Source organism: Mustela erminea, chromosome 18 (genome assembly GCF_009829155.1).
Source record: "Mustela erminea isolate mMusErm1 chromosome 18, mMusErm1.Pri, whole genome shotgun sequence".
Taxonomy (NCBI): domain Eukaryota; kingdom Metazoa; phylum Chordata; class Mammalia; order Carnivora; family Mustelidae; genus Mustela; species Mustela erminea.
Window position 1 is genome coordinate 40,721,174 of NC_045631.1, and position 14,397 is coordinate 40,735,570.

Sequence of the window (14,397 nt, forward strand, 5' to 3'; positions counted from 1 at the left end):
GACTATATTATGTAGCTGTGGGATTTTCTTTTTTCTTTTTTACTTAAAAATTCCCAAGCTTATACTGAACTATAATTAGACTCAAGAAATCCTTTGGTTTCTGTCATTAAGCTGCACACTGGAATCTCCAAGCAGCTTGATGTCATAGGCTAAGGACAGATTTCAGGCTTTTACTGTGTTCAGTGTTTTTGTCCTAGAGGATGGCATTTGGCCATAGTGTTTTCAAATTTAAGAAATCAAAAGCTATGATCCTTTGTGTTTTTAACCTAGGGACCATTGTTTTACATCAACATGGACATTTTAAAGGATGTTCCAAAATCTTGAACTAGCTCAGGGTATGGGCGTTCATACTTCTTCTGACTTTATCCTTCAAATAAGTCTACTTGGAACTTACCTTCAAGGTCCTACCAAGTTCTTTTAAGAGTATTGTGTGACTGAGTTGCTGTCCTGCCCATCTTCTTTCACTGTTATTTTACTTTAGATAATTCAGATTATTTCCCATAACTCTTATGGTTTTTGTAGCTAACAGTGGGCTCTGAAAATCGGGCCCACAAGAATGATTGTTGTCTTGGCTGCTGTGGTTAAGACATCCAGATCCACATCAATTTTTATTGCAAAACTCAGATGCATTAATGAGTCCACATTCTAATTTGCTTGGTAGTCAAACCTTTTAAATGCTTGCTTCCCAGATTCTCTTTTTTTCAAATTAGAAGTCCTTGCCCTCCTAACACTTGGTCTTTGGCACTGTCTGCATCTGTTTTGATCTTAGTCCTCAACTACACGGCGTCTGCACGGTGTAGACTCCACTGCGGTCCCAAGGTCATGGTCAGTGGGGGTTTCACTTCACAGGCTGCCTAATGTTCCTTTTCCTGTAGAGCCTCCGAGAGTGAGGCAATGCTGGGACCACGATTTTACAGCCTCCTCTTCCCTGAAGCTCTCTAATTAGGACACTTGTGTTGAAAAAAAGAAGACTGATTTTAAAAAATGCTAAAGTATCATATGGAGGAGGGTTGCCTAAATGACAAGAAAGATACTTTAAAATCCTAGCCTCTGTTTTTACTGGTCAGAGGAATTCTGAGGTTGCCCCAGGGGAGAATTGTGAGGCCAGAGGATTCAGGTCCTGTATCCCCAGGCTCCAATCACTGTGTCTGTTGATCAGAAAGGGAAGTCCGTCTTCTGACTTCTGTGTATCTTTGTCAGTTGTTGTTGATGGACTCATTACATATGAAATTGTCATTTTTGTGTGTCAAGCAAGTGAAATATCAGCAGCTTCATATAGTTTGGCCTATTTCGAACAAAACCCTTGGCCAGCATTTGATTTCAAATAAGTAGTTAAATTCGTTGTTGTTAAAGGAACTTGTGTACAATGAGCTGTTGTAGAAGGCTGTATTTTTATGTTGATATTTAGTGGAGAGGGAAACTTAAAGAGGAGATGTGAACATCTGTTTTGGTGGTCGTTTTTCTTTTTTGCTACTGTACATGTTAAACAAACTACGGAGATTTAAAGCTGCCTTGGGCATTAATTGTGAACGTTTGGTATCCCTTTATGCCCTCACGGGGCTATGTGGATATTGATCCTTGTCGAACCTGAGACCCCCGTCAGGAAAAAGAATATTGAGTTCAGGCCCAAGTTGCCTCTCTGGTCAGCAGGGGGTGCCCTTGCCCTTCTTATCCAATAAAGGCACCTTTCGGAAGCTCCTAGCGGAGGGTGGGGGAGGGGAGACACCTAAGCTTGTGAGTCACCATTCCCATCCTTCTCACGCTGTGCAAATTGGCATTTTGCAAAGAACAGCATTGTTCATTGGTGAGCAACAGTTGACCGGTCTTCCTGAAAAACAGGGGAAACTACAACTTTTTAAAGTAAAAAAATATATTTTTTATATTATTTTTGCAGTTAGGCATGAATTACCTAACAGACCCTTTCCTATCTCTTTAAGTTATTACACGAGCCCTAAATTATTCAGGTGCTCTTTAAGTTGGCCGTGTTCCTGGTTCGTAGTGTGCAGAGTGAAAAGAACTCTCAGCTGTCAGAAAGGTACAATAATCTGTCCCCTGTCCCTGGCAGAGATGTTGTTATAGTTGGGCCTGTTTTTGCTGTAATTTCAACTCATTTTCTCCTGGTCTAACGTCTGTAGGCAATGTTGGCAGATTTCTTTCTGTAAAGGCCAGATGGTAAATATTTTAAGCTTTGTGGGGCAGAGAAACTCAGTTGTAACTATTCAACTCTGCTGCCGTAGACCAAAGCAGCCATAGACAATGTGCATACAAGTGGGTGTGGCTGTGTCCTAATGAAACTTTATTAATAATTTGGCCAACCTATAGGCATCTATAAATATTTAAAAACCAGCTAATATCTTCCCTATATCTGTTATTTTTTTCTTTATAAGTGCGAACTCTTCTAATGAATAAGAGAATAATCAGGTTTATTTTTTAAGGTTTTATTTATTTACTTGAGAGAGAGAAAGAGCACGAGAGAGAGAGCATGAGAGGGGAGAGGGTCAGAAGGGAGAAGCAGACTCCCCGCTGAACAGGGAGCCTGATGCGGGACTCGATCCTGGGATGTCAGGATCATGATCCGAGCTGAAGGCAGTCGCCTAACCAACTGAGCCACCCAGGCACTCCGATCAGGAATTTTTTTTAACTTTTAATTTAAATTCCAGTTAGTTAACAATACACTTAATATTAGTTTCAGGAACAAGAGAATAATCAAATCCAAACGTCTGCCATCTGGTTCCACTCCTGTCTAGTAATGGCGGTCCCCCTTACAACATTCCCGACCAGTGTCGTCCTCCTCTGCTTGGAAAGCTCAGAATTTCTGTTTTCCCTGTAAGCAAGGCAGTGCCCCAAAGAGCAGAAACGCTGATAAAAATCCATAGACGTTTATAAGGAGATAACACAGAAGTTTAGAAACTAGCACTGCTGGATTTGCGAACTTTTAATCTTTTCATTTGTCATGCCATTTAATCCATATTTTAAAAGAAAAATGCCACAGTATAGAGTAACAGGCACTGACTGGCCTGAAAGAGCCCAGGAAAATCTGGTTTAAGGTTTTTCTAGGAGTTGAGCCAAGAACATTTTCCCTTCTACCTTTTGATCTGTTGAAAGATACACAAGATCCTTGGATGCCTTGAGGACACAGATGCCAATATGGAAATAAACTCTGACAAGTTGTCTTGCAGGGGGAGCCAGCATTCAGAGAAGGGATTGGTGTAAGGGCAGAAGCTGGAATTTTTTTGTCTATTGCCTGATCTCAAACTCTTCTTTGTACTCTTTCTGTGAATGATTCTGTCTCTTTCAAGTTGGAGTGGGTTTGGGGGAAACTGAGGTAACACAGTTGGTGCCTGTGATTTCAGTCCCTCCTCTTAAAGTCCCCCTTCCCCTCCTGGCTTCTGATAGTGGAGGCTACATACCACTCTCCCTCCTGCAAAGAAACCTTCATCTGGGGCTGCTGCAGAGGGGAAGGAAGCTAGAGGACACCAAGAGCAGGAGAAGCTTTTAAACCGAGACGATTCTATGTAAATACCTAAATGCCAGAGGTTGCTTCGAAGCACCAACACGAGGCTGGGGGGCAGGAAGGGAATATCTGAGAGGCCTCCAAGCCTCCCCTTGCTGTGGGACTCACACAAGCACAGGAGGGCCTTCTAGATATCTTTTGGATCCTTTAAGCATAGCAGAGCCACTTAGAAACTTTTATTTCTAGAGGATTATGAGAATGGGCTCTGAATTCTCCCCTTGACATTAGGGAGGGTTCCCTAATTCCAAGGACTATCAGGAAGAAACTGGCAGAGCATATTTGTGTATCAAAGCCTTGAACTCAGCTCCTGACCCTACCCTCCATCATTGCCCTACTTCAGGTGTCTTGTGGGTCCCTCCTACCCAGCCTGCCCAGTGTCTGGACCCCATATGGGTATCTGGCTGGTCCAGAGATGCAGGCTCCCACCTTCCTTCTGCCAGTTGCCTGAAAACATTGTAGGCACCTTTCTGGAGGCTGTGGTTTTAACATTAACTTTTGCCTGCTATAAAATAGTTAGCAGGCCTGTGCTTGTCCCTGGGGGATTTATTTCTACCTTCTGCTTCCTGTGATCAGGGAGGGAGCAGACTCTGGACATCTGGTATTCAAAGGCAGCCCCAGTATGGTCTAACACAGAATCCATCCTGGTCACTCTGACCTCTGGCTGGCCAAGGAGCAGTGTGGATGGGGCGGAAGAGAGAAGGCTTGAGTGCTGTCATCTCCTCTCTTGTCTACTGGCCTCAGGTGCATCCATATTAGAGCTGGGGGCAGAGGAGGAAGACAGATGATGATGCCCTCTCTCCTGGAGAGAGGCTTCTTCCACAACTTTCTTACCACCTAACATGGTAGAGGGAAGAAGAGGGGACAGAGTGAGAAATGGAATTACCCATGTCCCCATAATATGGCTCAGCCTGATGTCCAGGCAGGAATGATTAAAGGTGCTACCTCCTTCCTCAGAACTGCCAGCCCACAGGTGTGTGGAGAGTCTCCCAACTCTCAGCATTGTAGCAAATGTAGTTCATAAACTTTTAGGTGACTGTTATGGCCGTGTGTATGTTAGACCTTTCTTTGAATAACTGAAAGATAAATAAATTTAGATTTTCAATGGCTTCCCCAAACACTTGAATTAATGAGTTTTTTTTGGAATGCCCTTTTTTTGGTCTGCCAGTTGATTATTATTTTCAGAGGACACTAATGACAACCCAGGCGTGATGTCTACAAAGCCCTACATTAAGACAGCTTGCATTGCAAACCTGCCATTCAGGTAATGACTGCTGCCCTCTGGAAAAACAAGCTGGGCCTCACGAGAGGAAGGCCATGTGGTAATGCCTTGATACTTGAGAAGGGTGTGAGGCCCAGTCATAGGTGTTGACTTGGTGGAAATGGGCCAGGGTCATGGATGACTTTATGAAGTTTTTGTTGAGTGTGGGAGAAAATTTCAAAAGGGTAGAAAGAGCTTTACTGGAGAGACATGCTTTCTTTTTGTATTGCAGCTCCAGTCAGTTTCCTTATCACAACACCAGGAAAGGTATAATTATTATGACTACTTACTATGTGTATGAGTGACGGGAATTACAGTTGGGCAAAGGGACGGTTTTGTGCCTTTTAATATCCTTCTCAGAAGTTCTGACCTCATGATCTTCCTTATTTTGTCTTCCTCATCATGACTGGCTTCAGAGCAGACATGTGTCAGAAGCTTAATGAATGTGTCCTGATTGGTTCTTAATTCCAACTCATACGTGAATTTCTTGAAAACAAAGAATGGTAAAATTAATAACCATTATGAAAGCAGTCAGGTCAAGCTGGTGTGTGTGGAACGGGACATAATTTCACAGAGTTATTTTTGTTTGTCTTAAAACTTCAGCCATTGTTTAGTTCACCGAGTAACAAAATGGTATTGAAGAGAATTGAGGAAGAATTTTATAGGTGAATACTCCTATGTAAATAGTGGTGTACTTTTTAGTGCTTTGTGGACAACTTCTGACAGGTGTTTTTCACCCTCTCCAATGAGTCCGGTTAGTGGTGAAATTTTCATGTCATGTACTCATGCAGTGAGACCAGGAATAATTTGGGACAAAGTGATCAATCTCCTTGGTTTCCTGACTTCATTCTGATTTCCACTCTTTTTTTTTTTTTTTTTTTTTTTTTTTTTTTTTTTTTAAAGATTTTATTTATTTATTTGACAGAGAGAGATCACAAGTAGGCAGAGAGGCAGGCAGAGAGAGAGAGGAGGAAGCAGGCTCCCCGCTGAGCAGAGAGCCCGATGTGGGGCTCGATCCCAGAACCCTGGGATCATGACCTAAGCTGAAGGCAGAGGCTTTAACCCACTGAGCCACCCAGGCGCCCCTGATTTCCACTCTTGACCAGAACCAAGAAACCCTTTCTTTAAGGCTTTCCTTAATCAGTGAGCACTCTTGCAAGCTTCTCTTGCCTTGAGCAAAACAGAGTGAATTAGATTCTAATGATGCCACCTTTCCTACTGTATTTTTCTTCCAGTTCAATCTACACCAAATCTATTGAGACTGGCTTGTGGATAAGACACTCAGCCTAGGGGATTTACCAATGGTTAATGAGTTGAACTCATCTTGCTACTTAAAGTGTGGTTTCTGGATCAAGAGGTTCAGCATCATCGTGTAGCTTGTTAGTAATGCAGATTCTTGGACATCCAACCCAAACCTACTAGAAACCCAGAATCTGCAATTTTAACATGATCATCAGATTTAATATGTGTGTGTGTGTGTATGTGTGTATACATATACACACACATTAAGTTTTCAGAAGCATTGATAAATGTGTAAGTCTTGGGATTAGATGTTGACCCCAAACTACTGCTTCCCAGAATGTTGGAAATGATAAATGGACATTTTCACAATATTTTTGTGATGACACTCTGGACAAAATATTTCTAATTTATGACTCTGGAGCATATTTTGTGTAACTATGGCTCATGCATCATTATGATCTTCTCTTTGTCCTTCTTTTTCTTTCTTATTCTCTGAGTGTAAGGGGGAGATAACTCTGATTGAAGTGAGTGTAAGGTCTAACTGGACAGACTAAGGGGCGAGGTCCTCCAGTTTTGGAATTTGCTAATCCCTTCCCTAGTGTTGACCTCTGGGCACAGAGGATTGAATGCTTTGAGGTTTGGGTAATGGGAAGGTAGCTTTTAGTTATAAAAGCCTGTCCCTCTCTAGTCCTGAGTGCGTATTTCTGACTCCTTTGTATTATTCTAGTACAGTATACATTCAGATTTCACACTGCATTCTGGACTCTCACCTTAGATAAAGATCATCAGCAAGAGTTCATAACAACGTGTTGCCTGTGTTAAGGTTTTCTATAGCTTTAGCAACCATTTTTTGCATGATGCAATAAAAAGAACAAGTACATTGGGTACAAATTCTGGTTCCACTGTTTCTAGCTATATGACCACAGGTAACTTCATTCATTAAGCCCCAATTTCCTCAGCCTGAGATGAGGATAATAGTACTTTGCAGGGTTGTGACAGTGTTAAATGAGATTTTGAATGCAAAGGTCAGTCAAGAATAGTGGTTATTGTTAAAGTTTCTTCTAGCATATGTGTGTACATGTCACATGTATGAGTTTACGTTGTGTATGCATACCTAAAAATTAGCATAGATTGGCATAAGTTTTTAAAAAATTTTTTCATTATTTTAAATACATTTTTGTTTTGTCTCTAAGAAAAATTAAAATCCCCATTGAGAGCCTGTGGACACTATTGTCTGCTCTGTGATGAAAATGTGATTGTTTTGAATTCCAGGGCTGTCTTGAGTGCCCCTTCTCCTCATTACTTTTCCCCTGATCTGTAAGTTGTTTAGACAATCTGGTCGACACAGAGGGTTAGCTGGCCACCCAATTTCTGACCCCCACTTTTATTTTTTTTAATGCTTCTTTTATTTTTTCTGTGTGTGACACCCTGTCAGTGCTCCATGCAATCTGTACCCTCCTTAATACCCATTACTGGGCTAACCCACCCACCCCCCTTGCCTCTAAAACACTCAGTTTGTTTTCCAGAGTCCATAGTCTCTCATGGCTTATCTCTCCCTCTGATTCCCACGCCCCCTTCATTTTTCCCTTCCTTCTCCTAATGTCCTCCATGATATTTCTTATGTTCCACAAATAAGTGAAACCATATAATTGACTTTCTGTACTTGACTTATTTCACTTAGCATCATCTCTTCCAATCCCATCCATGTTGATGCAAAATTTGGGTATTCATCCTTTCTGATGGTTGATTAATATTCCATTGTGTATATGGACCACATCTTCTTTCATCTTCTTTATCCATTTGTCTGTTGAAGGGCATCTCAGCTCTTCTATAGTTTGGCTGTTGTTGTCATTGCTGCTCTGAACACTGGGGTGCATGTGGCCCTTCTTTTCACTACAACTGTATCTTTAGGTTAAATGCCCAGTAGTGCAATTGCTGGGTCATAGGGTGGCTCTATTTTCCTATATTCTATATTCCTCTATTTTTCCTCTATATTCCTCTACATATCTATATATTTTTTGAGGAACTTCCACATTGTTTTCTAAAGTGGCTGTACCACTTTGCATTCCCACCAACAGTGTAAGAGGGTTCCCCTTTCTCCACAACCTCTCCAACATTTGTTGTATCTTGCTTTGTCAAGTTTTGCCATTCTAATTGGTGTAAGGTGGTATTTCACCTTTTCAAATTTTGATTTGAATTTCCCTGATGGCTAATGATGATGAACATTTTTTCACGTGTCTGTTAGCCATTTGTATGTCTTCTTTGGAGAAGTGCCTGTTCATATCTTCTGCCTGTTGTGTATGCATACTTTAAAACTAGCAAAAATTGGCATATAGTTTTTATTCAGTGACTCATAATTTTATTAGATGGTTTCTAATTTAAATTTTAAAGAGTTTTGATGCATAGGACAGTCCATGTACTGGTATAACAAACAGACACACACACACAGAGACACATATATGCAATAAACCTAATTTAGGTCAGATCATGAAGTATATCAGAGGCACTGTCATCTTTTCCTTTCTGCATGACCTCACTGCAAATATATTTTAGAAACACACTCATCCTCTTCAGAAATAAGGTGACATATAGATGTTGTGATAGCATAAATGAGATGGTGAATGACTCACCCACATGGGAATGATCTCAGTCATGTAGTGAGGAAGAGAAACCAACGTTGTTTTGATACACAAATAACCAACAAAACACATCAGAGGGTGTATACAAACACCAAAAATCTTGAAAGCATTTATTGCCATAATAGTATACTGAAGAGATGTGCCTAGCATGAATAGACAATGGTCAAGAGTCATAATGACTTAAAAAGTTAAAAGTTATAAATAAGAGCTACCTGATAATCATGATCATCTTAATTTGTAAGAGGCCTTATAGTTTCTAAGTGAAGGAGAACATTGCTCGCCTACATTGAAACCAGATCACCTTTCAGTGAAGCTCTTGATCTGCGTGATACTTACCATTAGCATATTTATAGAGAAGTTGTTAATGTACATGGAATGAGGAACTTAAAGACAGAGTCAGAAGGAATCAAAACTCAAAGATAAGAAGAAGGAAAATTTATGTGGGCATCCTGGTGTGCTTGAGGGAAGAGCAGAGGATGTCCCTGCTTTTTCGGTTGGAGTTACACTGCTTGGTACCCATTGTGAAGAGGCAGAGAGGAGAGCTGTAAACATACATACATGAGCAATGGCTTTACTTCTGCTGTCTCTGGAGAGTGAGAATCTTGACTTTTCTCTTGGATGCTTTGGTGTTTCATCTATGGTTATTGGACCAGGACTTCCACAGAGATCAATTTAACTGTTAAAATGACTAAAATCCTGGTTGAAATGTTGAGACCAGACTTAAACTAGCTATTGTCATGGAACAAATAGTGGTCTCTTATTTTAAATACTGTGTTTTGTAATCTGTAGTCATGCGAAAAACTTCTCCAAAACTTACTGGCTTAAAACAGTACCCATTTTATTTGTTTGTAATTTTGTGGTTCAGAATTTCAGATTCAGAATATTGGGGCTGACTTACCTCTGCTCCATGATGTCTGGGGCTTTAGCCTGTTTGGCTTGAATGGCTGGAAACCAGCTGGAATGTTTGGAGCAGAGTCATACATCTGGACCGTCAGTTATGCCTGTTGGCTGTGTTCCTCAGTTTTCCATGTGGACTCTCTGTGAGGCTAGCTTAGACCTCACAGCGTGGTAGTATCAGGGTAAATGAACTTCTCATAAGGCAGCTGGCTTCCTAGAGGGAAATCTAAGAAGATATAAGCCTCATGTGTAAGCATTTATTAAATCTCTGCTTGTGTCTTGCTTGTTGATATTCCATTGGCCAAATCAAGTCACATGGTCAAGCTCAGAATTTATGTGGGAAAGACTACAGAAAGGCCTGAGACTTGGTGGTGTGGATTCACTGAGGCCACCAGTATCCACTACATAGCCAGAAAATGATGCTACTATTTAGTATCCATGTTCTATTGTGAAAAGCTAGATAGGTGTATATGTAACTATGGTATGGTGTTGCTTAATGTCCATAAAATGTATTTTTAGAATTATGTTATTTTTAATTCCAAAGAAATGGTATGCTATATTATTTGACACAATGTAAACTTTAAGAAAACTCCATGCTATGTAAAGCTATCATTAAATAATTTACATATATATATATTTAAAGATTTCATTTATTTGACAGAGATATCACAGGTAGGCAGAGAGACAGCAGAGAGAGAGATGGAGAAGCAGGCTTCCTACCAAGCAGAGAGCCGGATGTGGGGCTTTATCCCAGGACCCTGGGATTATGACCTGAGCCGAAGGCAGAGGCTTTAACCCACTGAGCCACCCAGGCACCTCTAAATAATTTATATTTAAGATCATCTGTATAGAAAATAAGAACATCTAAACTTTAGTACCTATTGCAGGCTTACTTTTCTCTGGCAATTATTAGCATTTTTACAAATTGTTTCCCTTAAAAGCTCATACCTTAATTATTTTGGTTTTTCAATTGTTCATACATTTAGAATTATTATTTTTAATTTGCTATGAGTTTTAAAAATTATATGGTGCTTTTTTCAATTCTGATATTTCCATATGTCAGGGATGCTACATATAGAGATATGTATATGAGATATGAGTCCCAGGAGAGCTGGGCTAACTTTTCTAGACTTTAGCTTCTTCATCTCTTTACCAAGAAGGTTCAATCAATTGATTGCTGTTTTCTTCTAATGCTGCTATTTTTTTGTTTGGCCTCCATGTGATGCCTGATTAACTTGATTATTAGAGAAATGTAAAATGTGCATTTGGGAAATACTAAAATAATCTGATATTACCTTAAGAAAAGATTTACTTAGGTGTTCCTAAAAATTAAATTTTTTAGTCACTTGGCTTAGGAATGTTTTCCTATGAATCTCTTACCTGCATATGTTACTATTTTGCTTTGCTATTAAAAAAAAAGTAAGATGAACATTTTTTCATGTGTCTGATAGCCATTTGTATGTCTTCATTGGAAAAGTGTCTGTTCATGTCTTCTGCCCAATTTTTGACATGATTATCTGTTTTGTGTGTTTTGAGTTTGAGAAATTCTTTATAGATCCTGGATATCAGCCTTTTGTCTGGGTATTTACCCCAAAGATACAGATGTAGTGAAAAGAAGGGCCATCTGTACTCCAATGTTCATAGCAGCAATGGCTATGGTCGCCAAGCTGTGGAAAGAACCAAGATGCCCTTCAATGGACGAATGGATAAGGAAGATGTGGTCCATATACACTATGGAGTATTATGCCTCCATCAGAAAGGATGAATACCCAACTTTTGTGTCAACATGGACAGGACTGGAAGAGATTATGCTGAGTGAAATAAGTCAAGCAGAGAAAGTCAATTATCATATGGTTTCACTTTTTTGTGGAGCATAAGAAATAACATGGAGGACATGGGGAGATAGAGAGGAAAAGGGAGCTGAGGGAAATTGGAGGGGGAGATGAGCCATGAGAGACTATGGACTCTGAAAAACAATCTGAGGGTTTTGAAGGGGCAGGGGGTGGGAGGTTGGGGGAGCTTGGTGGTAGGTATTATGGAGGGCACATATTGCATGGAACACTGGGTGTGGTGCATAAACAATGAATTCTGTTACACTGAAAAGAAATTAAATAAAAAAATAAGAGGTAAAGGAGATGAAGAGGCTAAAATAACACGGCAAATTTTCATCATAGAAATGCATTACAGGAGCATAACACCTTGGGAAAATATTTGATTAAGCAACTGAAAGGGATTTTACAAAGATTAGGTAGAAGTAAATTTGCAGAGTTTTGTGAAATACATTTCAGTATTTGTCTTACCTCTAAGTTTTTATTCAGCTGTCCTTTTGGAAGGAACTTCCAGTCTGGTAAAATGAAAGTCTTATCTTCACAAGCATTTGGAAGCTTTTACTTTTCATTTAGCTGTCATTCATTCTTACAACAGTATTAAACAATTAGTAATATGGAAAACATACAAATATAGAAGCATTCACCAGAAGCTACTTGAGAAGCAGTAGGTTCTCAAATTTGTCTATATGTTGTAATTATTTGGGGATCTTTCAAATGTATTTGCCTGGGTCCTGACCTACAAAAACCATGATTTAATTGATCCATCATGGCCTGGCCATTAGAATTTTTAAATCTCCCAGGAGATCCTGAAATGCAGCTGAGTTTGAGGACCTCTGCCCTAAAGAAATTTTCTGGGATCTCTTTCTCTGATCATTTTTTCCTATGGTCCTTGCCCTCTTCTCAACTTTATGACCTCTTCCCCTAATGTACAATTGCTACATTCCTCAATAATAAATTTTTATAAGTTCTCAATTTCATGCATCATCAACAGGGTAGGTGTATAAAAGCATTAATGGAAAAATAAACATTAAGTAAAGGCATGTATTTGATTGGCTGGGCATACATTAGATGGATCAATCCACTCAACCATGTTATGGTACTGTTGGAAAATATGTTGCCATAAATATTAAATTCTGAAGCAATACTTTATATTTCTCTGGGTTAGCCAACTATTTGTTTAGTTGGGTCTTGGGTAATAGAACAGGCGCTATTTGCTTAAAGTGTTTCTAGAATGAAAACAATATAACTTATTACTAACTGTTTTATGTGGTTTGGGTGTGTGCTGGTCAAAACCAAATACAAATGAAAACATCTGTGATTAGTAACTCACCAAAACATGTAGGCACTAATCAATTTGCAATGGGTATTTTGAAATATTTTCGAGGTAATTTAGATGCAGGGGAGAAGTTATTCTGTATTGCCTCACATGCAATTGTCTTTTTTTCTTAAAGATTTATTTATTTTAGAGAGAGAGAGAGAGAGAGAGAGCAAGCAGGGGGAGGGGTAGAGGGAGAAGAAGAGGGAGAGAATCTCTAGCAGACCCCATGCTAAACATGGGGCCTGACATGGGGCTCAACCCCACAACCCTGAGATCATAACCTGAGCTGAAATGAAGAGTCAGATGCTCAACCAGCTGAGCCACTCAGGTGCTCCACCTCTTTATTCAGATAAATTGTTTAATTTTTCTGCTTGTCTCTACTTAGTGAAATAGAGATGGTATGGCCTAAAAAATTCATATATTAAAATCCTAACCCCTACAGGTGATGGTTTTAGTAGGTGAGACATTTGGAAGGTGCTTAGGTCATGAGAGTAGAGCCCTCATGAATGGGTTTTCTTACAAAAGAGACCCCAAGATCTCCCTGGCCTCTTCTCCCATTCAAGGACGCAAGCTGTGAACCAGGATGAAAGCCTTCAACAGAACACAACCATGCTGGTGCCTTGATCTTGAACTTCTCAGCCATCAGAACTGTGAGAAATAAATTTCTATTGTTTAGAAGCCACCCAGTATGTGGTATAGTTATAGTTACTTAAATGGGCTGAGGCAAGAGCAATTAATTATTACTAGGGTGACCAAACACCCCCATTTGCCTAGAACTGAAGGGTTTCCTGGGCAAACTGGAATGAATTGATCACCTTAATCAATACAGTAAAAATTAATAACACTTTAAGGATTTTTTAGCCCCTTGACTGAAAAATTATTCATTATGTTATGATTTCCTGTTACCAAATCATATATAAATTTTGATGGTAAATGGAAGATTAGTGATTATTTTCTGGGCATAGTATTATAACTTTCTCTTCAGCTTATCACATTTTTAAAAAATGTACTTCAAAAGATTTTGCTAGCAATGCTCAAACTTCACCTTGAGAAAATATGTATATTTAATGTATAATTTCTAGATTTTAAGAAAGAGATAATGTCTAAAATTGCAGAGTAAATTGGTGCTAAAATGGAAACAATTTAATTTTTAGATCTGCCTTGAGATTCTAGTACCTCATTGATGTAAGGAAGTTCTTGTAGTAAAGTGAAATAGAAAAAGAGAAATAATGGAGTCTAATATGCGTCTCCTCTTGCCCCTCAAAACATCAAACTTCTCCACAGACAAATACTGCACAAAGAAAACTCACTGAAGTTGTTGGTGTATTGGTTATTTTTGAGATTCTCTGAAGTAGCCACATAGTACAGATACATTTATAATTATACTCCAGAGAATTAGTGTATTTCAGTGAAACCAATAACACATTTTTGCAATGGTGTAATTATCTTGGGTTCCTTTTGCCTAATTTCAGATTGGTATGGGTTGGTTTTCCATTCTTTGGGCATTAAGAATCAGAAACACTGATTAATTGCCTTAAGGAAAGACCAATTCAGTTTTGACAGATGCCCAGTTCAGAAAACATCGAGAGACTATGGACTCTGAAAAACAATCTGAGGGGTTTGAAGTGGCGGGGGGGGGGGGCAGGGGGAGTGGGAGGTTGGGGTACCAGGTGGTGGGTGTTATAGAGGGCATGGATTGC

At 39.5% G+C, this 14,397-nt stretch overlaps 1 long non-coding RNA gene across 4 annotated transcripts in view; it reads left to right on the plus strand.

Moving 5' to 3' along the window:
• Positions 1–14,397, plus strand: part of LOC116577602 — a 151,731-nt gene that overhangs the window by 79,460 nt on the left and 57,874 nt on the right. The gene's annotated exons all lie outside the window — the stretch shown is intronic.